General features: G+C 33.6%; 1 protein-coding gene across 3 annotated transcripts in view; it reads right to left on the bottom strand.

The window, feature by feature from the left end:
* LOC143255443 (paired box protein Pax-6-like) overlaps window positions 1–27960 on the bottom strand; it is a 156285-nt gene that overhangs the window by 69622 nt on the left and 58703 nt on the right. The gene's annotated exons all lie outside the window — the stretch shown is intronic.

Genomic DNA, 27960 nt, shown 5'->3' with positions numbered 1-27960 from the left:
CGCTCGATTCGAGCCCACGTTCGTGAGGATGCTATCAAATATATTTGATTTTTTTCTAACTTTCTAAGAACGTAATTCAATATAAATGGCAGGCGCTATTGGAGACAGGTGTATTAAAATGCCATTATTGTCATTAGAACTCAGTGTAATATATATTAAATGTAGATTCTCCAGAACTTATTGCCAAAATTCTGGGCGTTATCTATGTTGGCCGCAGAAATAGAGGTAGCTGGATTGGTAATAATCGCTTCTCATGAGACACAGGGCGTAGGGGAAAGAGAGGCGGCCTCACAAAACACGAACAGCTAAGGGAGGTGTTAACAACTATTGAACACCCTTGACTTCGAAGTAGACGACAAATTATTCCAGAGAGCAGCAGGCTCGTGCACATTTACAGAAACTTACAACAATCGTCGGTAGGTTGCATGGTTAAAATCGGATAAACTTTCTAACTTAAACACACCCATTAAATCTCAGCAAAGAGTAAACTTCGTACAAGTGAAATAGGACTCGCAGCTTTTTCTCAAATAAAAACAAACATTTACAAAGCGTCTAATTACAGGGTAGAAGGTGCTTGGAATATCTTTTTGTTTTGCTATTTACCATTAAAGTGTTTTTTTTTTTTTCAAGTATTTTTCAAATAGTTGAACTTATGGTAATTCAGTTAGCACGCTAACCTTAATAACACTATGTAACACAAATTTTGTTCCTGGATAGAATGTGTTATTTCTTAATTGCTTATGTTGTAAAAGTACAGAAAATGACCATTATTTCCTTCAAACTTTGCTTTTGTGACCTGGATAATGAAATTTAGAAATTAACCTATTTTCTATGTAAAAACGGGCAAATGTGTACATTTTCATTTACATAAGGTCTAAATAAAACAACATATGAATCAAGATTTACATGTATTTATACTAAAGTTATACAAAAATATTTAGAAGTGAGTAGTTTTTCGAGATTTGTCACTGTAATGTAAATCACTTTCACTTATCAGCCCCCAAATATAGTCTCCCATCATGTTTTCGTTATACGCTCCCAGGTCACAAAAGCAAAGTTTGAAGAGAAAAATAGGTCTTTTCCATTTACTTTAGGTATAAGTAATTGGGAAATAACACTTTCTGCCCAGGAACAAGAAAAAGTAAAAAAAAAATTGTTACATAGTGTTATATACTAGTATGCATATTTGTGTAGTTTTATTTATTTTTATTCAAAGGTATAAAATGTTAGACAAAATAAAGGTGTTCAGTATCTGAATGTAAAAGTATTTTAACACAATAAAAGAATATTTCTGATTTGAGCCACAAAAGGCACAACAATACTTAAGATATTGTTGAATGTAGAGCTGTGTGTATTCACACTGTGTATATTCATATTCCAAATATCTAGAATACGGTATTCAAACATACCGGAGTACCACCTGTAATCTGCGCTTTAATCATAACGGTGCTAGATAAAGTTGTAATCTCCCATTCTGTTTACAACTTTAAGAATGGACGACACCAGGTAATGTGATAATCACTATTTTATTCGATACACTTGTTGACTCTCTAGATGTCTATAAAACACGCTATAACCAATTCTAATGATCGTGAAGTTTCTGTAAGGGTTTTATACGCTATTATAGATAAACTTTCACTTTTCGTTTACCTGACAACAGATACGTTATCCATAAACTGAAAACACAGTGTTTGATAACTTAATACAAAGTGTTAAGTGTACGTTCTGTTAATTAACAATATCTATACGACGTTTGTTTTAAAGAATCTTATTTTTCTTGTAACTGTATCCGGATATTCCTCACAGAACGAAGACAGTTTCTATTTGTATTATAATAAGAATGAGAAAGGGGTGTTTTTCATGATACTTTACGATAATACCAACATGGCTTAGTTACGTATGCAAATATTATGGTTAGATACAGGTAGACGGGAAGATGTCTAGAAGCAGGGTCATGGAAATATTGATGTCAGTATGATTGCTAAAGATTAAATTCAATTCTTTTTCTGTATTTATTTACAACAGCTGCAGAATTCTAAACATTGCAGAGGAAAAGTCTAATTATACGCAGGCAGGGATGCACATGTTTACTCGCTTATTATCTGTTAAATATTTATATAATATGTATGACATAACCAGCTCTATGCCTCAGTTTATTGTCCTTAAAACTGTGGACACAGTATACATATAAACTTGTTTAAAATAGCAGACGAATGTTAAACATATATGAGTGTGCGCACAAACAAATATCAGTGTGACTGTGTCTCCTAATGGATCCCTGTCAACTCGAGACAGCAGAACCCTGGCGGTTGAATCTCCACCTCTTCACCTAAACAGAGTAAATGGAATAGTTTATTCACTGGTTTCTTTATGTCAAAGGTTATAGTTTATTCATGTTGAGCTTGCTTGCCCTAACAACGGCAAACAGACTTTTCTGTTATTAATATGGAAGGTTAGTCCTACAGTTTCACCGACGTTGGTCGATGTTCATACACTTAGGAGAGATCTAATACAAACACTGTCTGGCGTAGCGAATCAATACAGCAATGAGGCTTACACGCGCTGCTAACTCCCATCCAATCATCTGCACTCAACAATTAACCCTGCCACATGAGGCCGATACGGAATAATGTTAGCATAAGTAGAACGTACTTACCAATCTCAGGTACAGTCATTTGCTAGCACGCAAACAACTACTAATGTTTCTAGCTAACTTTAACCTGTAGGGACACTTTTTATGTTGAAATCACACGTGTATTAAGTGAGAGAAGCTACATCTCAACATCTGACATGTACCTATATGAGGATCACCTTGGAAAGTAAAGAATGAATTGTAAACATTTCATAACTCTTGAATTTACTGAACTCAACTAAACTGTACTAATACAACTGTTACCTGCACCTTGAAGAACAACTACATTATTCGCATGTGCAAAGCTGATTTCGCAAGTAACTGTTTAAACCCTTAGATGTTAGATTCAGTCTTGAACATTTATAAAGTATTACACTAAAAATCATTTCTAATTATAGAATTCATGTCTTTTTTTTACTTTTAATGTTTGGGAGAAAACTTGGACATTACATAAATTAGACTACAGCGTTAAACGGGTAACGATTTTGAATTTAAACAGTTTGAAAAAAAATATGCCTGCAGCAGATATTCTGTTTGCATAACAAATATGTCGCCAACTTGGATCGGTTAAGTTCATTAATGGCAAAAAGCGTAGAGATGGTCTCTCTTAGGGCTAGCGTATATCCAATGTTTTTCAAGGTTTGAATCGTTATAAAACTAATTCTAAAATTTGCTTAACAAACAGCTTTCTACACTTAATATCAGTTTCATAACAGAAGTAATTTTTCCACACAGACAACCCTCTAGCCTTACACTACTAAATTAGTAACAGCTAACACAGACAACCCTCTAGCCTTAATAACGATAACATCATGTTTTATAGAAACATCTTGAAAAGGGTTATTTCTAAAGCAGTTTTGTGTGTGGAAAAATTAGTAGTGTAAGGCTAGAGGGTTGTCTGTGTTAGCTGTTACTAATTTTAGTAGTGTAAGGCTAGAGGGTTGTCTGTGTTAGCTGTTACTAATTTAGTAGTGTAAGGCTAGAGGGTTGTCTGTGTTAGCTGTTACTAATTTAGTAGTGTAAGGCTAGAGGGTTGTCTGTGATAGCTGTTACTAATTTAGTAGTGTAAGGCTAGAGGTTGTCTGTGTTAGCTGTTACTAATTTAGTAGTGTAAGACTAGAGGGAAGCCAGCTAGTCATTACCATCCACCGCCAACTTTTGGGCTACTCTTTTACCAACGATTAGTAGGATTGACTGTTACATATAACGCTCTCACATCTGCCTTAAAGAGCGATCTTCTTTGGTGTGACAGGAATTTGAACCCGCGACTCTAATATTACGTGTCGAGCCAGCATGAAATTAAATTTGTAGTTTTCAAATAACGTATTTGTATCACTATAGTATTGACTGGAATATCCAGGATATTACACACACCAGCTCTAAGAATTAGTGACTTAGAAGTAGGTTCAACCATGCAAGCTAACAAAGTGTTAAAGACATTTGAAAGAGAAAAATCACAGAAGAAATAAAAAAACGAAAACAGTTCACTCCAGAAACCTCACATAGATTTTCACTTTATTGTATTTTTGTGAAATAATTAAATATAAAAATAAACAGAAAATTATAATGCAAGAGTATAATAAATAATTAGACTTTGAGATAAATAACCTTAAATTATTTAGTTTCTCCCCTTAAATATATTGTCAGATTTCTGAGTAAATGCTTTTCATGGCGAACGGGCCCGGCATGGCCAGGTGGGTTAAGGCGTTCGACTCGTAATATGAGGGTCGTGGGTTCGAATCTCCGTTGCACCAAACATGCTCGCCCTTTCAACCGTGGGGGTGTTACAATGTGACGGTCAATCCCACTATTCGTTGGTAAAAGAGTAGCCCAAGAGTTGGCGGTGGGTGGTGATGACTAGCTGGCTTCTTTCTAGTCTTTACATTGCTAAATTAGGGATGGTTAGCGCAGATAGCCCTCGTGTAGCTTTGCGCGAAATTAAAACAAACAAATAAACAAACATTGCGTAAGAAACAGCCCGTCCATAGTTTGCTTGTTGAATAAAGAAACGAAACGCTTTCTTGAAACGTCGCTAAGAAAAAAAAAGATTAAACACTTGTAGGCTTATTTTTCTCCGGAAACTACGTATTGGTTTCACTTCATAAGGTTATCTGTTGTGTCTTCTGTTGGGAATGAACACCATATTCTGGCGTTGTGATCCGTAAACTTACCACTTTGTTATTACAGGTAAAACTCGTGTGGTCACAGTATCTAATAATGTCCTATTAAAGACAAAACTCGTGTGGTCACAGTATCTAATAATGAAATAATCCAGTAGAAGGCACTACTACGTGTACGAATGTCACATAATGATTTTGTACACTAGTTAATAATAGTAATAATTATAAAATTACAACTCATTCTTAATGGATGGAATAACCCAGAGAGTACTGCTACATATACGAATGCCACACTATCATTTAGTACACTAGTTAATAACAGTAATAATTATATAATTACAATTCATTTTTAATGAATGAAATATCACTCGTCGTCTGTATAGGTAGATAATGTTAGTCTAATTTCAGTGGCATTCACTTATACTTAAATTTAACATATTATTTAACTCTCGTTGTGCCACTTTCAACTTAGTTCTATTCTTCAATACTTCAAGTAATTTCCAAATAAGAGCTACCCTAACGGAAGAAGGGGGAACTACGTCGCAAAGCTTCGTTCTGTTATGTTTAAAAGAATTGAATAAAATCATCCGAGTGAAAAAAATTAGGAATTTTAATAAAACGTGTTTTTTTCTGAAAATAATTGGACATGAGGCCTGGGGTAAGCAATGTTTACATGTGAAATTTATAAGATGAAATTAAGTTAACTTTACACCCTAAGCTGGAAAGTGAAAGTTGTAGCTACGAAAGAGAACCCTCCAACCTCAAAAATTGGTAATAAAGCTGGGAATACTTTCTGACCTCACGATATAAATAACAAGTAAGGATTTGAAGTTGAATAAACAATTCCAAGCACGCCTTGAAATCAATTTCTGTTTTCGCAAAGTAAAATTGATAAAGAAACTGGATATAGCAATCCCATTAAACAATCAGTTGTCAACCTTTTCAATAAACTTCTATTGAGTTTGAGTGGTTGTAGTTTGCTCAGTTGTTAGTTTGGAAGTCATAGAAACTTAGACAACAAATTTTTAGAAATCTACACAATGGCATGATTTTTGCTCAAGAACCCTCATCTCAGAAAAATATTACCACAGATATGATCACTGGGGAAAACAATCTTCAATACATGCATCCTTAGCTTAGTCATCTCTACCAACAACAAAATAAAACAAACTGTAACTGACATTTGTAATAAAAAATTAACTAACAAAGTTATCGTTATAAATTATTTATATCCGATAATGAATCTTTCATGCCAAACAGACGTTTTGGAATTGAAACTGTTTGTACTTAAGCACAAACCTACATAAAGGGTATCGATAACCGAATTTTAGAGTTGCAAGTCCTCAGACATACCGTTGCGCCACTGGGGTAAAATGCTAAAAGAATTAGCTGGTTCAAATCGGTGTAATTTATATATATCGATTTTCACATGCTCATTAAACACATATTTTATATTCCGCATGTTCATTAAGTACATAATAGCTTATATACTTTGATATTCCACATATTCGTAAGGAGACGATAGTTTGGGTTTTCGACCTAGTTTTCCTGTTTCATTCTATAAGCTCATCTTATTCCAAAGTAGTAAATATCGTAAAGTATTTAGTTTAGTTTTACTGCTATTGAAACAGAAGCCATTGATTTCGTAACGTCAATATTGAGTTCAAATCCGTTCGAGAGATTAAAAATATTTTTTAGTGTTTCTCCGTGAACCTGTTTACATGATTTGAGACCCGTTTGAAATGTACCACTGATAAGTAGACTCTGAACTGCCATTTCTTATTAAATATATAGGAGAGAGCAAGAGATCTCTTAAATATCTCTTTAATTGGTTAACTGCTATAAAAGATGAAAAGCGTTAGGTGTTTAGGACCGGTTTTCTCCTACAAGTTTCAGGTCTGTGACCTGTACTAAGAATAGTTATTAAAGTTGGCAGTTGCGTGAGGAAATCTGCTTCAAAAATAAAGCCATAACTAAGCCTCTGGCCAGGCTTAGCCCTCACAGAAATGAAGGATGAAGCTCGGCAGTGATTCATCTTTACAGGAAGAATGGGTGGTCATTTATATGATGTGTTAAATTAATTTCACTTTTTAGAAACTACGTTTCTGATATATTACGGTATAACGTAACAAATACGAGTTTAAGTGACATAATGGGCTTTCACAGCTCGCTAGTTACGTAAAAGACAAGTAAAGTAAAGTATTCATCGTTAGATGTAACGTTGAGGTAAAACTATGTTATAATGACATAAAATGCTGGACCATACAACGTGTTTCTAGCATCACTTATTAAGATTTTAATAAAAATGTGTTTCGAAAAATGAAGTTAATTTATTTAAAGCAATTTACCCAGTAAGGTATTCATGCTGTGCCCACAACAGGGATCGACCCCAGAAGTTTTGTGTTGTATGTTTTAAACTTTCACCCGAGCTAAAATAGAGCTAAAGTATAAAGAGAAAACTCAAGATACTAGTTTTAATGGGTAAGAGTCATAGAAACTCAAGATAGTAGTTTTAATGGGTAAGAGTCATAGAAACTCAAGATAGTAGTTTTAATGGGTAAGAGTCATAGAAACTCAAGATAGTAGTTTTAATGGGTAAAAGTTATAGAAACTCAAAATACTAGTTTTAATGAGTAAAAGTCAGAAACTCGATATACTAGTTTTAATAGGTAAGTCATAGAAACTCAAGATACTAGTTTTAATGGGTAAAAGTTATAGAAACTCAAAATATTAATTTTATGGGTAAGAGTTATAGAAACTTAAGATACTAGTTTTAATGGCAGTGATGGAAACTCAAGATACTAGTTTTAATGGGTAAGAGTCATGGAAACTCAAGATACTAGTTTTATGGGTAAAAGTTATAGAAACCCAAACACTGTAAACGTTGGTTAATCTAATATTTTGTTTTCATTTCTTTTTCTCCAGCTACCAACCTGAACTGTTGATTTTGTTAACGATAGTTTACAGGAAAACTATTTTTTCGTTGTTATTTGAAACTAAAATATAACAAATTCTATGACCTATGAATAAACTCTGAATTGTATTCTCTCATCAGATGCATCTCCAATGTTAACTATTTTTGTGATGAAGAGGTAAATGATTATAATTACGTCATTCAGTGATTTCTAAAATCAAGGGTTCGATTCCTCTCGATGGATACAGCACATAGCCCAATGTGGTTTTGCTTTCAAACAACAATACTAACACAGAGAATATAATCACTTGTTATGAATTTTTCCTGCTAATGTTTCAACGTCAATGAACGTCAAAGTGTTAGATAAGGTTATTTTTCAGCGGATCGCGCGTAATTTCTACTTTCATGCATCAGTACAATGGATTCGTTTCTTTAACTAAAGTCAGTCATGATATATTGATAAATATTTCATTTTATCGTGAGAGAAGTGTGACTAGATCAGCAGGAAGTCTAGGTAAGCTATGGGAAAATACGTGGTCTGTTTAGTCATCATCGGTTTATGGGATTATTTCGTTAGCGTATTAACGTTGTAAAAATAGATATTCGTTTCATACGTCATTATTTTGACAGCTCTGTTAAGGTGAGTTTAACGTATCTAATAAATGTATAAGAAATAGGTGAACGTGAAAAAATATCATATCACGTCTTGCACTAAAATATCATATCACGTCTTGCACTGTTTAGTTCTGATCGAGTGAAAAAATTATGAAATTACTTGATACAATTTTAAGACAGTAGATAATTGTTTTCAGAATGGTTAGAGGAAGATATGTAGGCATATAAAACAGAATAGGGTGATATATGTGCGAAGATAAACAAGGAATGTGAAAGATAAATAGAATAAAAATTAGGAAAGTGAATGAAACAGTTATGTGAGAATACATGGAAATTCTGGATTTCAAAAGGGAAAGTTATTGTTCCAGGGAAAATTGTTCAAAGTTTGCTTGCTTTCGACTGTTGTACTCCGCATCTGATGTAAACCAATTTTTAACATTAATACTTAAAATAAACTGCTCTGGCATACTTTGCTCCTTCGATGTAAACCGGTTTCTAGAGTTATTATATATTACCTGGGTTAGCTAATATTCAGGTATTACCTACAGTGTTCCATTTTTATCAGTTGAAGCGCAACTCCAAACTAACTCATATTGAGAAAATGTCTGGAATTATAAACCTAAATTAGTTTTTGTTTTTCCGAGCGATACTCTTTTTGCCCCTGAAATCAATTTAACTTATTACAGGTCAACATAAATTTTATTTTATGAAACACGGTGGTGAAAACGTCTATCTTCTCTCGCTAAACTTGTCACTTGTATAATTGGTAAGGTATTCATGCTGTGCCCACAACAGGGATCGACCCCAGAAGTTTTGTGTTGTATGTTTTAAACTTTCACCCGAGCTAAAATAGAGCTAAAGTATAAAGAGAAAACTCAAGATACTAGTTTTAATGGGTAAGAGTCATAGAAACTCAAGATAGTAGTTTTAATGGGTAAGAGTCATAGAAACTCAAGATAGTAGTTTTAATTGGTAAGAGTCATAGAAAGGATCTCTAAGAAACCTCACCAATTAACAAGGATTTGTGAGAAACCTCACACGTCAGTAAGGATCTCTAAGAAATCTCACCCACTAACAAGGATTTGTAAGAAACCTAACCCATTAGCAAGGATATATGAAAAATCATTAGAATTAGATGTGTGTTTTCTTATAGCAAAACTACATCGAGCTATCTGCTGAGTCCACCAAAGGAAATCGAATCCCTGATTTTAGCATTGGAAATCCGTAGACTTAGCGCTGTACTAGAGAGGGACATTAGAATGAAATAAGAAATGAATAATCGAAGGATTATAATTTTTCAAATATTCTAATGTATACGTTATTTAATTCACATAAGTGAAAATCTGAAGTTAAGTGTATGATCAAATGACTGTATTTGCTTCTAGTGAAGCTTACACGCTCAGAGTTCTGTTGTAACAAGCTCTTACTCCATATTTTATCTTTACGTGAAAATAGTGATTACGTAATATATACCAACTTATGTGTTCTCACTTTGTTTTTGGTGCCATGAGTGCGTTATAAGAGTGACAGTCAAATCCTACTACCAAATCAAGGTAGTCCATAAGTTGACAGTGGTTGCTGTTGGTTAGCTGTCTTACCTTTGTCAGATATATTCAGGGATGGGTGACACAAATAATAGTTTAGTTTTTGAAAATATTCGAAAAGGAATTCTAGACAACTTAGTGAAAAAAATACCTTGATAAAAAGTCATATTTTAGTGTCTTTCTATCCCAATTTCTCTCAAAAACATACAAGTTGATATACTTCTAACCTCTCTTTTCCTACAACTAAAGAACTTCAAAAACATCGTGGTAAAATCACAAAGACATACAACTCTCTCTACAATTTCTAAACAATTTAACAAACTTAAAAACACCCATTTCTAGATTTAATATATTATAGAAACTAGATAAAGTTATGCCTACGAACAATGCAACGTATTTTTAAAAGGAATAAGTAATTCATTATCTTAAATCTTTTAATCACTTTGGATAAATAAGATTTATTATTTTATGTAATAAAAGTTTTATAGCGAGATTTGTTCAGTACTCAGTAAATGATGAGAAAAGGTTTAAGATTCTACCATAAAAAAACGAGAAAGAACATTCAAAGAAACAAAGTTTTTAAAATCCAAGTACAATTATCGATTGTAGAAAAAATGCCAGGAGTTATTATTTTTTATTTCATTAAAACTACATCTAGAGGCACGACAGTAACTCCCGTAGTTAAACAAAATTCTGTAACTATTCACACAGACATACACACAATGAATTGAACACTTGACCAAACTAAGGTTTCGGGATAGCTGTTCTAAGTACTTGAATGCCACCATCCTCGTGTTTTTTAAAGAAATCTAAATGTTAGAAATAAAAGACCAGCTTAATATCTTGTAGATTAACAGAAATTATTGATCAAAAAGTGATAAGCACTTTTCTTATACCAGTTAACAACTGAAAATTTATAGTTAGGAAAGACGTGAACACATCACCTGCCTGAACCGAAGTTATTAATATATATATATATATATTAGTGAAATCTGTTTATCTCCTTAACATGTCATAAAGTTGTTATAATTAGTAACAGTATTGGCTAGAAGATGGCAGCACTATCTACTGAACAATAATATTTTCCTATCGCTTTGATTAAATCCAATTATGGCAAGCTAAATAAATTTATTTATAACTTACAAAAACAGTTTAAGGGTAAAAATAAATACATTGTAATTAAAGTTAAGTTTCTGTTACGGGAACTTGTAATTTAAAATAAAAAGTTGATAAGTGCCTCAAACATAAACTGTAAAATATAACCAAGTTAGATTAAAAGAACTATAAGCATCTAAATGCGACATCTACAGAAAAGAGACAAGTTACAGAATTTTATAACTTTTCTAAAAATTTAATTTAGAAAAAAAAAGTTGTAATACGATTTATAAATAACTAATGTTAAAATGGCTAAGGTAAAACAAATGACATATTCGGAGAAAACTTGGACAAACACACACATGTTTCCACTAGTTCCTTTTATAATGAAAAAGAAGGGATACTTTTTGCCATTATGTTCTTTTTTTCGTAAATAAATTTGATATTACTTTTTACGTATTACATGTTTATACATGTTGGCATTTTATCAATCTGTTTGTACACATTACATAATTTATGGCTATTACATTTATTATAGCTTCAGGCACGTACACAGAATACTGGAAAGATGGTTTCCAATTTGTGAGAATTATATTATATTGGGCAAAGCACAATCAGCGTACAAGCCATGTTAATACAACGAATATCTGGGAAACATGTCCTCTAGAAAAAATTTGTAAAACATGGATACTATGATGTTAAATCTGGAGGCAAGTTTGCACGAACTATAGCTTGAACAATTACACGACAGTTTACGTAAAATCCAGACACATCCAATGAAAAGTTGACAAATCATCATTCCGTTGTGGCAATGCGCGGGGAGTCAAATTTAAATTAACATAAATATGTACTTTTTATTATAATAAAGTTCTGTACTACATGAAGAGTATGTATTGATTGTCAAATTATTTTACTAATTTAAATAATTATGTGTAACAATAGTATATTAGCTATTTCAATAATTTCCTGTCATATACGTACATGTATGCACTATTGAAATATCATGTTTGCATGCTTTACAATAAATAACTTACATACAGTTACTTTGTTCATAACAGGATCGTAATTATTAGGTATTAAAGTTAGAACACTCAATAGTTTTTCCAGTTGTCCCCTGCTGGGACAACGGTAAGTCTACGGATTTACAACGCTAAAATCAAGAGTTCAATTTCTCTCGGTAACACAGCAGATAGTCCCGATGTGGCTTTTCTCTAAGTAAAATAAACACCCCCTGTCTTTAATTAATGTGCCAAGCGTTCACATAAACTTAGTAGCAGCATTTTATTTGCATCACATAAATACGGGGCTCAGCAAAATCCCCTCCAACACAGTGTATTGTACGGTTGTCTATACACAATACATAAATATATATCTAACACTTAGAAAGTACAACTAGTGTAATATTTACGTAATGGTATAATAATTGTGTAATTATGAGCTGTGGATGTACTAAGTTAGAAATTAGGAAAATAATATTAAAATTGTAAAGTAAACAGTTACCTTTGTCATCATAAAAGTTATAGCTTAAAGTATTTTATTTCTAGATAACTCCGATCCAATTCACATAATACATAACTTATCATTTTTATTTAATCTCAGAAAGAGACAAACATATTGCAGTAACATGAGATATATATGTTAACATGATGATACAAGGTACGCCTTCTTTCAAACCAAATCTACAAGGATTTTTAGTCATTGTGAACATCTATATAGAAAATCGATATAATTATACATCTATGTCAACTCCTTTACTTTTTGTCATCATGTACATTTATGTAAAAAAAAAGACATGATAATGGAAACTGTGTCTTTATTAGATCAAATTCTGCTCTTTTTCAAATTTTGAAACAAGAGTACGATAAGTGTTCGTATATCTGTTGTCTTTTGTTAATTTCTTCTAAATCTAGCCATGGATGGAAAATTTCGAATAAGTAGAAATCCATTTCACCAAAGTCCCACAGTGGTTCAGCGGTATGTCTGCGGATTTACAACGCTAAAAATCGGGTTTCGATACCCGTGGTGGGCAGAGCACAGATAGCACATTGTGTAGCTTTGTGCTTAATTCAAAAACAACAACATTTCACCAATTCGTTACTAATACGAACCTGCTTGAAAGATGTCCTTGTTTTACAGTAAATTTTAATTTGATTAATTAAATACAACAGAACACCATTTCACGACTGCTTATTTTGGTTTTCACAGAAATTCTTTGTGCTTAGTACGTTATTCAACAGATTTTATTGACTGCTGTGATATGAGTCATTTAGTTAATTGCTTTTGCGTAGCATTAAGTAGATTGTTACGAGCCAGTTCTCCAAGATCGAAATAGAACGGAACTTGTGCCATTAAATATTAACAGTTTGAAGCTCGAAGCACTTAAACGACACAGTCTTTAAATCTAGCAGATGTCATTCCTATAGATTTGCGATTATGATAAAATATACAATGGACTGTTGAATTATAACTAAATCTGAACGTTACCATGACAACGAATATAGCACTTACTGCAAGTTGTTCGAACAAACAATCAACCGAATTAACTAGGTCTTTTAGAATCAATGTTGGTCAAACGTACCATACAAGGTATCTGTGAAACGCTATTATATTTGTTGAATTAGAGAATACAAAGTTATCGTATTTCGAGTCTACTGTGCACCAATTTCATTTCTGAGTATAATACGTAAAAGAAAAGTGAGAACACAAGTTTACTATAAAGACTGTCCATATAAAAAATGTCTATATAAAAACTGTCCATTGTGTGATTGTTTGTTAGCAACCATCACCAATAAGTGATTACCTCGATTACCGTAAGGTGACCAGAATGTGTCAGATGGTGCACATGGGCTATTTTGTTTTAGTACTTTTGTCCGAGAATAGGAATAAAAACCTAAGTTAGGTCACATTTCCCTTTTCAAAAATACTTTTGACTTTGAAATTTGAAGACACAAGTACATCAGCTAAACGAGGCAATTACTACATTCTATAAAAGAATCAGCATCTAATAAGTTTATTAGGGACTTTACAGAATGAGAAAGGAAAACGTTATCTAACAATAAACGTTTGGAAACTGGATAATAAAGAAAACATTATTATAAACGTACAACATTTTGAACAAGGTTACGTCTCCAAATTTTATTTTCTAAAACGTGAGTTACTCGTCATCAAGTTATCCAACAATGTCCTCTAAACAAATTTTATTTTCTGAAACGTTAGTTACTCGTCATCAAGTTATCCAACAATGTCCTCTAAACAAATTTTATTTTCTGAAACGTGAGTTACTCGTCATCAAGTTATCCAACAATGTCCTCTAAACAAATTTTATTTTCTGAAACGTGAGTTACTCGTCATCAAGTCATCCAACAATGTCCTCTAAACAAATTTTATTTTCTGAAACGTGAGTTACTCGTCATCAAGTTATCCAACAATGTCCTCTAAACAAATTTTAATTTCTTAACTGGTATCATCAGCTTGTAAATATAGTATAAAGTCCATCGTTATAAGAAGCCCAATTTTATCATTTTGACCTGCGGTTCTCCAGGACTAATGAGGTAGATGTAATCCAATTACTTCAATGTATGATTAGGCTTACGTTTGATCTTAAGCAACATAGTAGTTCCGAAAATCAAGTTAGTAGCATCAATGTCACGTATTCTACCAGTTCCCATACTATTGAGTAACAAACAACGCATAATACCAAGAGTATAATCTGTGTAAGTGTGTGTTATACCAAAAATTCCTTCATCTACAGGCTCCCAAGTGTCTACAAATATCGCCACAAAGAGTTACAGACTTCTAAGGTGTCCACACATATCTTCACAGAGTTACAAACTTCTAAGTGTCCATACATATCGCCACAGAGTTACAGACATATCGCTATCAATAGTTACGTGACTGAGTCTGTATAAAGATACCGAAATCGTTGTTTCAATTTTCACTTTAGAGCGAAGACAACTTTAAATTAAAATTTTATTAATGTTCCCACAAATGCCTGCTCACGTGTACCCGGGGTAGATCTTAAATATTTAATATTTTTGTCAACTTTAGTTTTGTTATATTGAACACAAATCTCCCATTTTTAATTAGAGTTTTAGTAGTATGTTTGCTTTCGTGCTCGTTATCTGTGGCTCAGCTGTAAGCTCGAGAGCTTATTATACCTAAACTTAGTGTTCAATACCAGCAGTTAGTATACTGTGTAGCTTTGCCCTTAAAATCAGACTTTACAGACCCATTCAGATATACTCACTTCTGTTAGTTGGGATAAGTGTCAAACAAACTGATAACCGTCAGTAGATAGATTTCACGCACATTTTCAAAAACGTTTAGTTGGAAATATGTCAGTAGAATTAACTGATTATCCTGAACATTTAAGGTTTCATAGCATGATAAAAGTTTGTTGTCCTACGAATCCAAACTGATTAATTTAAGCCTGTTTTTAAGCGCCTTTAAACAAATTACTTGTGATACTTTAGAAGCTAAAATTGACATCGAATATCTAGAAATTAATGAAACTAAAGCCGGAAAGTTTGTTTAGTCTTATTTTATTTACTCCTATCGACTTATGTTGAATAAAGCTACTTTTTACGTCATTTTCTGCCTATCTCAGAACAACTTGCATATATTTACTACATTAAGTTATAATCCTAATATTTATTACACTTGTTTATATATGTAAGAATCTTCGAGATAAAACATAATAAAGCTGTTGTAAGTTTAGTGGCACGTAACTAGCTTTTGTGTGATTAACTTCGTTATATAAGTCCAAACCGAGATAGATAATGAAAATTTCAAAACTAGAATCGTTACTTATAACAATTTCAATCACTAAAAAGCGCTTTAGGTATTTCGATTACCAGATAGAATGTAAAAAAAAACATGCAGATATTTATCTTTGTTAGACACCAACAGTCAGACAATTATTTCTAGGTAACAAGAACTACAAGTACTTACATGAATAGTTAAGTAATAACTGAACACCCATCCTCGTCCCTTTAAACAATTATTACTTAGTAACAAGAATTTTAAGTCCTTACCAAAATAGTTAAGTAATAACTGGACACCCATCCTCGTCCCTTTAAACAATTATTACTTAGTAACAAGAATTTTAAGTCCTTACCAAAATAGTTAAGTAATAACTGAACACCCATCCTCGTCCCTTTAAACAATTATTACTTAGTAACAAGAATTTTAAGTCCTTACCAAAATAGTTAAGTAATAACTGGACACCCATCCTTGACCCTTTAGACAGTTATTAGTAACAAGAACTTTGAGCTCTTACTTAAATAGGTAAGTAATAAATGGACACCCATCCTCGTTCGTTTAGACAGTTATTACTTAGTAACAAGAACATTAAGCCCTTACCTAAATAGTTAAGTAATAACTGGACAACTATCCTCGTCCCTTTAAAGAATTATTAGTTAATAACAAGAACTTTAAGCTCTTACCTCAATAGTTAAGTAATAACTAGACACCCATCCTCGTCCCTTTAGATAGTTATTAGTAACAAGACCTTTGAGCTCTTACCTCAATAGTTAAGTAATAATTAGATAACCATCCTCGTCCCTTTAGACAATTGGCATAATTGGAACTTAGTAACAAGAATTACAAGCACTTACCTCAATAGTTAAGTAGTAATTGGACACCCATCCTCGTCCGTTTAGACAGTTATTACTTAGTAACAAGAACTTTAAGCTCTTATCTAAATAGTTAAGTAATAATTAGACATTCGTCTTCTTTACTTGTCAACCCCGTTTAATTATAAGATGGGCAAGCTGATATATGCCCAACAATCTGAAGTTGGCTCAGTATTCTGTACAAGCACGTTTCAAACACCGACATGATATTTAAGACCAGTGTTTTCATAATTCAGGTATCTTTGAAATACTAGCGTATCATTGAAGATTCCAATGTAAATATAGGGTTGGTACATCATTTATGTAGTAAGAAGTTGGAGTTCTTAATACCAAATGATACAAAGAGTCTAATAACTTCGCAAACTTTATAGCCATCCATACCTTATCTATCTTCTACTAACTTAACGTTATCCGTAAAGAAAATTGTTAATAAGATATATGAGACATCACTGTCTGTGGTAGGTAGGTCAAAGATGGAAAAGTTAAATTCTCGTATTTTATCCAAAATGGCTGACTTCATTCAGCCTTCAATATTGGAGCCTAAATAATATTATTCGAATTTACTTATTTGATGTTAACTTTAGAATCATAAAAAGTAGGGTTAGCTACAATATCTGCATGTGGTTGTAGACGGTGAATGGTAGAACGTGTTGGGACGTTGTGGGTTAAGCACCTAGTGTGTAACCCATGGTTGACCTTCCCTGACATCTACCTTTTTGTTCATTTGCATTTTTAAAACTATATTTACTAAGTAGAATATTCCCAACTCTTTTGGTTGCAAATATTTTTCTTCAACAATCTTACCTTTTGCACTTTATTGGTATGACTTTTAATATTATTTTATTTAGATGCAAAGTGATAAAGCGCTATAACCTGAGAGCTATCGAAAGGTGGACCTTTCTAATTCAGGCGCAAACTGGGAAACGTGGTGTAATCGAATGAGTTATATATAAAGGGGGTTGAGTAACATTGTGAAAGTCATTTGACCATCCAGGAAATGTTTGGTATATTTTTTCCATGTACTATTGCAAGTATCTCATTTCTGGTACAATGTAGTCGATCTTTGGTTTATCTCTGTCAGACATCACTTAACTTCCTTCATTTGTCACTCATTCGAGTGCACCACAATTCCCAGCTTGCACCTAAAGAAGAAGTGTCCACCTTTCAAAAGCACTCGGATTGCAAGATTTTTTTTTATTTGTATCAAAACTTATTGAACCTACGTATTCTTCTAACATCATGAATCTTATATAGGTAGATAGTCATAAACTTATTATAACTTCAAATTATTATGAATGACGGCTTTAAGTTTGAACTATAAACAAAATACATCGGCTTGGTTTGATAGACGGGACTGATTTATATACAGCTGATAAAACTTATAGTACTAGACCTGTTTTGTTTATATATGTATATATACTTAACGATGTGATATGAAAGACCACAGTCAAAGAAACATTTCAACGTTTCGATAACCTCAGATTATCTGTTGAAGGTTCATATACCGAAACGACCTTCTTTCTTACATTATTTGCTTGGAAAACGCTTCATCGATTGTTTTGATAATTAGCTATCAACATTTTAATTAAACATTCATTTATTTAGAATATTTATTATATATGAAATATAGAATAGTGAGTATATTACTATTAATAGATTTATTAATGTATTTTCCAATCATATATTGATTATTTTTGGCAGAAAAATAATATTTGCGTCATTCAAGTAAACGATGAAACAGTGACAAAATATGAATACAACGGATAATGAGAAAACTCTGAAGAATCACATAGTTTTGTTGGTTCACACTTTGTTGTTGTAAGGATTAGTGTTCAAGGCAATGAGATAAAATTCGGCATACGATGCAGTCGTATCTCTTTAGTTCAGAATACACCACATGGCAGGGCCAAGCGTGTTAAGGCGTGCGACTCGTAATCTGAGGGTCGCGGATTCGCATCCCGGTCGCGCTAAACATGCTCGCCCTTTCAGGCGTGGGGGCGTTATAATGTGACGGTCAATCCCACTATTTGTTGGTAAAAGAGAAGCCCAAGAGTTGGCGGTGGGTGGTGATGACTAGCTGCCTTCCCTCTAGTCTTACACTGCTAAATTAGGGACGGCTAGCACAGATAGCCCTCGAGTAGCTTTGTGCGAAATTCAAAAACAAACAAATAAACAAACACCACATGGCCATTTCTCTCCACTTCAGATCGCACTATCAGTCTCTTCAATTCAGGCTAGACCACACAGCCATATCTCTCCAGTTTAGACAAGACCACACGGCGATATATATCCAGTTCAGATCACACTGTAATATCTCTTCAATTCAGGTTAGGCCTCACGGCCATATATCTTCGGGTCAGACTTAACCAAACAGCTATATTTCTCAATTACAGACGCAACCATATCTCTCCAATTCATACGAGATCACACAGTCATATTTCTTCAGCCCAGAGGAGACCACACAGTCATATCTCTTCATTTCAAACCCTCTGTATATCTTTAGTTCAGTCTAAACGATACTGCTGTACCTCTTCAGTTCTCAACCAACGATACAGAGATATCGCTTGACTTCAAACAAGACTATAACTTACTACCATTCAGCCTCCTGTTACTTACTAGTGAATTCTGTGGTCACTGCTATTATAGAGGAGATGTACCTCTATGGCCATTCATTAAACATCGAGTACAGTGTGCCACAGAGACGTGGAATTTATTGTTTAAAATGAACAAATATGTTGTAGTATTGCAATCTGTATTAGATAACAATACACATCAGTTAAATGTTAGAAACATTCGGTAAAAATAAAATGTACATATATAACAATACATGTTAGTTAAATGTTACAAAGGTTTGACAGAATTATATTGTTAATGAGGTAACAATACACATTGGTTAAATATTAGAAACATTTGATATATATATTAGAAAATATTACAGATAGATAGTCATTCATGGATTCATTTTTGTTTTCGTCTTTAATGACATTATACAGTAAGCACAAGAAAAATTCAACATTCAAAACACCTGTTGGTTAAAACATCTGGTAATATCTCCTCGAATATATACATATATTTCTAAATGGTTTTCCATGAAATTCCCGATGAAAAGTGTTTTGTTTATTAACTAATGAGTTGGTGCTCTATGCTCTACAGAAAACTGAACTGCCCACAACTCTTATAAGCCTTTCATTCTCTCGTTTGTTTTTACTGATTGCAATACCAATAATATTTTATATGTAAAACTTTGGTAAAAAACTATACACTGGATTAAATTGACAAAATACGTTAACTGCTAGATTGCTACAGAACTGTGAGGAAGACAACCTGCCAAACCGGATATAATTAACATCTGTGGAGCTACTGGATGCCTTACCTCCACCCCTTATAACATTATTTTTTTTATATTCAAGACTTTCTAAATCCAATTAAGTTTTCTGTGGAAGCTACTTCAATATTCATTCCAGACACGTAGAGCCCTAGCGGAAAATGACATATTCAGTTGGTTCATTTTTGCCTCATTTATTATTTAATATTAGTGTAATTAAATAAGACACAAATGAAAAAAGAACAAATATCCGTAAACTTAAGTGAAACAGGATATTTATAAAATCACTACTACGAAATAACTCCCAAATTCCTCACAAAAATAAAGTCATATTTCTCATTCTAAATAGTTAGATTATTTTTTTTTAATATTCTGAGTTAATTATTAATTGATTAGATGGTGAAATAATGAACTACATAAGACTAAACCACTGGAATAATGGTGAGCGAGCTAAAAACCTCTAGCTTCGGAAATGTTTTATAAAAAAAAAGACATTTGCAGTCTGACTCATTTGTATCAGTTAAAGTACGTCGTATAATAATAACTCGTTAGTATCCGTTAAAGTACGTCATATAATAATAACTCATTAGTATCCGTTAAAGTACGTCATATAATAATAACTCATTAGTATCCATTAAACTACGTCATATAATAATAACTCATTAGTATCTGTAAAATTACGTTACCCAGTCCAGCTCATTAGTATCCGTTAAAGTTCGTCAGATAATAATAACTCATTAGTATCTGTAAAATTACGTCACCCAGTCCAGCTCATTAGTATCCGTTAAAGTTTGTCAGACAATAATAACTCATTAGTATCCGTTAAAGTACGTCAGACAATAACAACTCATTAGTATCCGTCACATAATTCTAACATTTCTTTACAGCATCTTCTTTAACTTGGTAGAAACTTAAATGTTGATGGTTGAGATAAAAATTCAGTAAAAACGTTCACCTAAGATAAAAACAAACTCTTATTTTGTGGATGTCGAGGAAAATTTAAATATTATAATAAATAAAAGTGTAAGTTCTATAAAACATGAGATAATGTTAAGAACATGTCACAATCCTTCTAGATACAGTAGATACGATGTACTGGAAACAAAAACCTTCAAGTTCGAAGAGGGATAAACAAACATTCAAGTCTCTTCGGTTGTAAGGTGTTTTTAATAACCTTATTTGGAATACTTACCTATAACAAACCTGAAACATAAGAATGAGATACAGTAAAGTGACAGATCTTAGAAGTCTCTCTTTATGAAGCCATTATTTTTAATGTTTACAAACTTTGTTTGTTTGTTTGTTTTTGAATTTCGCACAAAGCTACTCGAGGGCTATCTGTGCTAGCCGTCCCTAATTTAGCAGTGTAAGACTAGAGGGAAGGCAGCTAGTCATCACCACCCACCGCCAACTCTTGGGCTACTCTTTTACCAACGAATAGTGGGATTGACTGTAACATTATAACGCCCCCACGGCTGAAAGGGCGAGCATGTTTGGCGCGACGGGGATGTGAACCCGCTTCCCTCAGATTACGAGTCGCACGCCTTAACGCGATTGGCCATGCCGAGCCGTTTACAAACTACAAACACGTATAAACATACAACAATAATAGAAACCAATAGTGTAGTTCAGCGCCCTGTGATAGTTTTTGCAGTCGCCGCTTTATTTTGATTGCTGTCAAAACGGGGTAAATCGGAATTGCTGTCAGATTAGTTTCAACCCGTTGTCAGGATATATAAATTATTCCATCCAATGGCAAGATAAAAGTCATCCTTGTAGAAACAAGAGATTTACAACGGGAGTAGTATCTACTCACGAGATAAGCATTTACAATTAATGAACCCGTCTTCTTTATAAATAAGATGTCTCCTTCACAAGATATCCGAGACACAGCACAACGTGCTAAGAATGGAATGACAAAACTAGCTGCCTCTCGCCCTGCGGGGAAGGGAATCCTTGCATGCTTTCATCTTAAGTTCTTATCAATGACGTTCGTCATTAGCCGTTTCAAAGGGCGAAAGTCAGGGTGCGGCCATCCACGTTAGGATCAAACAAGTAATGTTGACGAATAGAAACAGCTTCGTCTTATTGGGTTTCACCTATCGATCTGCGCTTTGACCCATTACTACTGAAAGTGAGAAGCACAGCGAAGCGTGCAGCCCGAGGTTATCTGTATCTTTTTGTGGACGCATGTTTTCAAGATGGATTCACGAGATTTTTATCCACTAACTTCTTTCTAATGCTCTGACAAATACAATCAGTTTCGGTCAAAATGGCAGCGTTGTATAAATCGTCTAAGACAACCATTTCAGATGTTGTCAGCAAATACTTCAATTATAGTCTAGACCCTGATTAACTCCCTAATAAAACTGGAAGTTTTAAATATATACTTCGAAAGGATAATTCTAAAAGCTTTAAAGTAGAAGATTAAGGAAATTCTGATTATAATAAAGGTTTGTTTGTTCGAGAGCTATCTACGCTAGCTGTCCCTAATTCAGCAGTGACAAAACAGAGAGGAGGCAACTAGTCATCGCCACCTTCCGCCAACTCTTGGGCTTCTCTTTCACCAACGAATTAGGTGGATTGATCACACATTATAACGCTCCCACAGTACTCGCGACTGACAGCTTGCGAGTTGAGTGCCCTGACCACTAGGCCGTGGTTCAGAAAAACAACAACAAAAATCCACAAAAGAAACATAGTCCAAAACATAGTCCAAACATAGTCCATATTACATAGTCCATATTTGTTTTCCAACCCAAATCTGAAATTTATTATTCCCCTATCTGTCATACCCGTCAATCAGTAAATCATGTATAATAAATAGTATTTACTCCTTTGTTAATTAATTTAGTATATAAAATATAATCAAAAGTAGCCGACTTTTTAATAGAATCTATGCAATAATAATAAAATAATAAATACCATACGTGTCTATAGTCATATTTTCCAATTGTCTGTTGATTAGTTAAGGAAATTATTGGTTAACACCGTGGTGGTTGCTGTTGTTTTTATGAAATCATCCATCAGTGTAATCTCAGTATAACATGTAACACACTAGAAATATTCCAAAAGTTTGACAGTTTATTTTTGGAATAATTATAACTGTTAACCTTTCCTTGTCAAACAAAGACGAAACTCAAACATACTTCGCTTCCAGGCCATTATCCTATGATTCAGGACGACACTAGAAGGACACAATCACGACAAAGAGTCACTACACATCCTCATTACAGACTTCAATATTATCTGCTCCAGAACAACAACAGGTAAATTCCTCTCTTCACACAAGTAGTAGAAAGTCACACTGAAGTCCGAACATCGACGATCATTGCGACATCTTTTAAATAATAACGGTTTATTACGTGCTCTCGACACATCTCACGCGTGAATTCTACATCATTAGAACATAATTGGCTGTTCCCTTAACAGCAAATGAAGTTTTTGTACAAAAAGGATTGAATCACGTGATGCGCATCACAAAACTGTGGAATCATTCTCGACATAAACTGAAATTGTCTTGCACGCCGGAACACTTCTAACACAGTCCTCAACAAACTGAGCTCACACGGAGTGCAGTTCTCTGCAAAAAGTTAAATGCCATGACCACGTTTGTAAGTAAAATGTTTTCCATACATTAATTTCAACGATATACTCTTCCTAGCCTTGAAGGACTGCTGTCTTTAGCTTAGATCACATTGAACGATGTTCTCTGCCTAGTTATCAAGGATTACTGACTTTAGTTTAGATCACGTTGAACAATATTCTCAGCCAAGCTCTCAAGGACTGCTGTCTTTAACTTTGATCATATTGAACGATGTTTTCTGCTTAGCACTCCAGGACTACTGTCTCAATTTTGTATCAAATTGAACAATATTCTCAGCCAAGCCTTCAAAGACTGCTGTCTTTAGCTTATATCATATTGGACTATATTCTCTGCTCAGACATCAAGGAGTGCTGTCTTTAGTTTAGATCACATTCAACGATGTTCTCTGCCTAGCCATCAAGAATCGCTGTCTTCAGTTAAGATCAAAATGAGATATAACATCTGCCTAGCCCTCAAAAACCAGTTTTTAGTTTAGATCAAATTGAACGATGTTCTTTGAATAGCCCTCAAGGACTGCAGTTTTTAGTTTAGATCACAATGAACGATGTTCTCTGTACGATTCTCTAGGTTTTCTATTTCATATGACATCAGATTAAAAGCAACACTATTCATATCTAGGATCAGTTGGAACTTTAATCTGATTGTATCATCTCATATATTACGAACTGAAAACCTTAAAGCAAAAACAATAAATATCTAAATGAAATGTTTGTGAATTTTATCTTCAGTTTCTATACTACTCACCTGTTTTATTTTAGAAACGAACAAGACTGATTTTGCGAAGATTTCGTGAGTGAGTAAGTGGTAACAAGTTGACACCTGCTTTACGTTTCTATTGTACTTATAAATCGTATACTACATAAACTTTGATGTAACCCATTTACATTTATTTTACATTTTAGTAGAAATTACATATGAAACATTTTTTTGTTTACTTAGTTTTTAGAAGACTGTATACTCAGGGAACTTTGTGACAATCTATTCATTGTCAGTATCTTACTCCTATAATTATCCATTTAAGTGAGTTTGAGGTTTCAAAGCCAGAAGAAGTAAATTATTGTTTTTTTGTGACCTCTTGACCACAAAGAGAGAGGAACTAACACTTAGGGGAGAGAGTTTACCGTTCAATAAATACTTCAAACATCTACAGCGACACCACTGTGTAAATCCGTGAACTTTACTTTGTTTGTTTACTAAAAGGTTCATTCTTCTTGTCAAAAAGAATCTTTACTCGAAAACTATCTGTATTAAACACCAATGACCAAGGTTGACGTCTATCAATAACCAGTAACAAACAAAAAGAAACGAATAGCATAAGCAATAACCAAAACATTCGTCAGAGACCAAGACAGAGGAAAATTAGACAAAACAATACCAATAACGAAAACATACACCAATACCCATATAACGTTTGTAACCACGATAATTATCAATAACCAGTCAGTAACAAAGAAAAAAAAATCAAAAACAGTGGCCAGAGCTAACATCAATAACCACCACAAGCACTCTAAGCAAAGAATAAAGTCACTGAGTAAAACAAATGTTAAGTGCAAATGTATGTGCAATCCATTTGACGTGAAGAATACTACAAACACTAAATTTTTACTGCACCTGTGCTCAGATGTATTTAATGTGTTATAAGATACACGAATACGATAGACATTTAATCAATAATAAAGTGTGTAATTTTAAAGTGGAAGGAAGTCGGGAAAAATGGAATATTATTCGATTTTGTGAAATATGAAATATACCTCACAACTCTCTGTTTCTTGACATATATTTATATATTACACAGCTATATCTATATTTTACATAACGTATCTATTTAAAAATACGTAGGTTTCGGTGTTAAAATACGCCCTATTTTCATAAATTATTTTTTTAACGCTTGGGGTTGATTTATTTGGCCCGGCATGGCCACTGGGTTAATCTGAGTCGCGGGTTTGAATTCCCGTCGCACCAAACATACTGGCCCTTTCAGCCGTGGGGGCGTTATAAGGTGACAGTTGGTAAAAAGAGTAGCCCAAGAGTTGGCGGTGAGTGATGATGACTAGTTGCCTTCCATCTAGTATTACACTGCTAAATTAGGGATGGCAAGCGCAGATAGCCCTCGTTTAGTTTTGCGCGGAATTCAACATCAAATTTTGTTTTATTTAAACTCGTATCTTTTCTATCCATATAGTTATTAAAATATCACAAATTTAAGTGCTTGCATTGGTTGTTGAAGCGAATATTACACATAAATGTCCGTATAAACTTATAAGAACCGATGCGATATAAGTTGTTTTTTACTCAAAAATTACAGATGGACTTATAAGACACATTCTTATATGCTAATCGTGCACCTTTTTTTGTTGTTATAAGATCTCTTGTAATACATAAGTTACACAAACATGTCTTTGTTTGTTTTAAGCGCAAATTTCTAGTGTGCACTATATGTAATGTGTCCATCGCAAAAATCAAACTTTTTACGGGGTTTTACGATTATAAGCTCACAAAAACCTACAGTCATCGGAGCAGAGAGGGCAAACACGAAATAAGAACAGTAATAAATAGCATTCATCACCGTTTGAATCTAATTTTACACATAAAAGTAATTCTTTTCTAATTTATGAGCGCTCAAGCTAACCGCTAAGCCTCAGGGGTCACTAATAAATAAAACTGATAAAATAGAAAAAACTTAGAAACTAAATATCGCACTCTTCATGAAGCTGTTTCTTTAATCTTATAGCATTCTTATTCTGACAAGATAAAATTTAAAGGACTTATCATGTGTGAAATGCAGTATATAACAAGTTTTTCAACTAAAAAAATTTTCAAGATTTATTACCGAATAGATTGATAAGTGCTGCCATCTAGTTATGACGTTTAGTTAAACTATATTTCAGAAGTGGGAATTGTTTTGTTTCAAACGATTTCCCTGAAAATTCGAAGCAACATAGGACCATAAAGACATTTAAAAAAATGCAAATGAATGTAGAGCGTTGCCTCAATATCAGAATTAATTCTAATCTAAGTTTTGTTACAAATAAATAATAATATCTCATTGCTGACATCGTACCAAAGAAATCGACGATAAGAATGCTTATTTGAAGAAGAGTTTGTTTTGTTTTTGTTTTTGAATTTCGCACAAAGCTACTCGAGGGCTATCTGCACTAGCCGTCCTTAATTTAGCAGTGTAAGATTAGAGGGAAGGCAGCTAGTCATCGCCACCCACCCCCAACTGTTGAGCTACTCTTTTACCAACGAATAGTGGGATTGACCGTCATATTATAACGCCCCCACGGCTGAAAGGGCGAGCATGTTTGGTGCGACCGGGATTCGAACCCGCGACCCTCGAATTACGAGTCGAACGCCTTAACACGCTTGGCGCTGCCGGGCCTTTGAAGGAAAGATTGTTTGGTATATCTTACCTAAATCTTAAAGTAAAATAAATATATATATATAATTACTTAAAAGAGTTAATGATGCTAAATTATAAGCTTTTCATCTTCTTTGGTTATATTTAAATTTTCGCATCTTCAATATGTACAATGCTAAAACAGGGTTTCGATGCCCTTTGTGGGCAAAGCACAAATAGCCCATTGTGCGGTTTTGTGATTCAATTCAAACAAACAAAATCAGTGCGTATAGACCAGAAACGGCATTAATATTGGTGATATTATTTTAATAAATTGTGCTTGTTTTAAATACAAACCCATGTAGTAAACTGGTGTCAGTAATACAGGATATTGAAGTACAGAGTGCACTTAACATGTATTTACACCTGTTTACATCGAATGTCGTTTAAAATTTTAGAACATAAGGATTATGCGATAACAGTTTAAAAACTTTGACTGCTTATGATTCTTGTATTCTAACAGGTCAGATACCGTGGTGGTGCTTCAACAGATACATTTGGTGCTGACGTTTAGACAAGTCAAACATGGTGTCATTGTTCAATTGCTTAGATATTGTGCTGACGTTTAGACAGGTCACACATGGCACTGATATTTCAACATAGATACGACACTAGTGTTTCAAGGTCAAGTATGGTGCAGGTGTTTAGAGAGGTCACACATGGCACTGATATTTCAACATAGATACGACACTAGTGTTTCAAGATAAGGTATGGTGCAGGTGTTTAGACAGATCACATCTAGTGCCGATATTTTAACAAATTAGGTAAGTTACTGGTGTTTCAAGATAAGGTATGGTGCAGGTGTTTAGACAGATCACATCTAGTGCCGATATTTTAACAAATTAGGTAAGTTGCTAGTGTTTCAAGATAAAGTATGGTGCAGGTGTTTAGACAGGTCACATCTGGTGCCGATATTTTAAAAATTAGGTAAGTTACTAGTGTTTCAAGGTCAGGTATGGTGCAGGTGTTTTGACAGGTCACATCTAGTGCCGATATTTTAACAAATTAGGTAAGTTACTAGTGTTTCAAGATCAGGTATGGTGCAGATATTTAGATAGGTCAGTTATTGTGATTA

This window comes from Tachypleus tridentatus, chromosome 7 (genome assembly GCF_004210375.1).
Source record: "Tachypleus tridentatus isolate NWPU-2018 chromosome 7, ASM421037v1, whole genome shotgun sequence".
Classification (NCBI taxonomy): domain Eukaryota; kingdom Metazoa; phylum Arthropoda; class Merostomata; order Xiphosura; family Limulidae; genus Tachypleus; species Tachypleus tridentatus.
The sequence above is the reverse complement of the archived record's forward strand: the minus strand, read 5'-3'. Positions and strand labels throughout refer to the sequence as shown.